The sequence below is a fragment of the Lipotes vexillifer genome, unplaced genomic scaffold (genome assembly GCF_000442215.2).
Source record: "Lipotes vexillifer unplaced genomic scaffold, Lipotes_vexillifer_v1.1 scaffold1003, whole genome shotgun sequence".
Taxonomy (NCBI): domain Eukaryota; kingdom Metazoa; phylum Chordata; class Mammalia; order Artiodactyla; family Lipotidae; genus Lipotes; species Lipotes vexillifer.
This window is the reverse complement of record NW_006798890.1, coordinates 1102690-1104687: the sequence shown is the minus strand read 5'-3', so window position 1 is coordinate 1104687 and position 1998 is coordinate 1102690.

The following is a 1998-nucleotide window of genomic DNA, read 5'->3' as shown; positions in this document are numbered from 1 at the left end:
ATGGAAGGGGTGTGGGTCACCTCTGGGCGGAAGCTGCATGGGATTCACCCCTTCCACTTCCCTCCTGCTTTGGTGGATTCAGCAAAGTTCTAGATGAAGGTGCTTCTTCAGTCTGGTTCTGGGCTGAAGCAGGGATGGAGAGCAAAGCCTGCGGTGGACGTGCAGTGTGAGAGAGAAACAAGCCTTTGTCATTTGAACTACTGAGATCTGGGGGTTGTGCCTAACTGAAGCAGAACCTATAGCCTATGCTGATTGATTTCCCCAAGCAGTGCTGGCGGGACTATATCGGCATCAAACTTTCACGTGCCTTTTACGTAGAAATTCCACTTCTGGAAATTTATGAAACAGAGAGGCTCGTGCATGTGCAGAGAGGCATGGATGAGACGAGGCATTGCTGCTTTGTTTGTAACAGCAAAAGGCGGAAAACAATCGGCACACCCGTCAGTCAGAGATTGGAACATACATAGAATGGAATTGTCTGCCACCAGAGAAATGACGAAGCAGACGTAGATGCACCGACATAGTCGTAACCCACAGACTAGGGCTGGAGTAAGACGATAGAGACCCCAGGATCTAAAAAGACTAAGAGGCCCCTCTCCATCTTGCCCATGTAAACAAAAAGCTAAAAATGAGTCATAAATATTAAAATGTTAAATGTTTAAAAATATTTTTATAAAAACATATCTGAAAAGTTACACAATAAATGGGTATACTAACTAGTTCCCAAGGGCTACTGTAACAAATTACAAGGAGAAACCTTTGGTGTTTTGAAACAACAGAAATGTATTCTCTCACAGTTCTGGAGGCCAGAAATCTGAAATCAAGACCATGCTCCCTCTGCAGCCTCTCGAGAAGAATCCCTTCCTGCCCCTCGCAGCTTCTGGTGGGTCCTGGCTTTCCTTGGTTTACGCATCATTCTCATCTGTACCTACATCTTCACATGGTCCTCTTGCCTGTGTCCCTCTGTGTCTTAAATCTCCCTCCCTTTTCTCTTCTAACACCAGTCATTGGATTTAGGGCCCATCCTAAACCCAGGTGATCTCATCAGGAGACCCTTAGCTTAATCACATCTGCAGAGACCTTCATTCCAAATAAGGTCACAGTCACAAGTACCAGGGGTTAGGAGTGGACAGATCTTTTGGGGGGGGGGACACTGTTCGACCCACTACAATGGGTAACAGGGGTTGCCCCTGGGAAGGTGGAGGGGGACAGTTAGGAATGGGAGGGAGATAAACTTTTCACTGTATATGCTTTTGAACTACTCACATTTAAAAAAAAACCCATTTTCCTGTAAAAGTCTTTTTAAACGAACATACACACAAAAAGGATGGGTCCCTCCCAAAAAAGAGTGTGCCCGGGGCTTCCCTGGTGGCGCAGTGGTTAAGAGTCCGCCTGCCAGGGCAGGGGATACGGGTTCGTGCCCCGGTCCGGGAAGATCCCACATGCCGCGGAGCGGCTGGGCCCGTGAGCCATGGCCGCTGAGCCTGCGCGTCCGGAGCCTGTGCTCTGCAACGGGAGAGGCCACAACAGTGAGAGGCCCGCGTACTGCAAAAAAAACAACAACAAAAAAAAAAAAAAAAAAAAAAAAAAAAAAAAAAGAGTGTGCCCGTTCGAAATGTTGACACTGCTAAATTGGCCTAATGTACACTCATGGCAATAGTGGCTTCAGACTCCAAGTTTTCTGAGGTTGGGGAACTACAGGGCGTAAATAGCGGGTTCTGTCTATCGTTCAGACTGTGAGCGGGAGTCAAGCGGAGAGGGCCATTTTGAGGGAAGGGGTTTGGGGGGTGGAGAAGCCTTGAGAAATCTGATGTGGTGAAGAGGAAGAATAACAGGAGACGAGGGATTTGGCGGTAAGAGGGGGAGACGGGGTGGTGGACGCAGGAGGTCCCTGAGGAAGGCTGACTGGGGCAGGGGAGGGTCCTCTGTGGACAGGAAGATGGTCCCTTCTGCCCGAAAAGAGAAAGGAAGGAAGGAGGAGGGAAGGGTGGGTGTTGG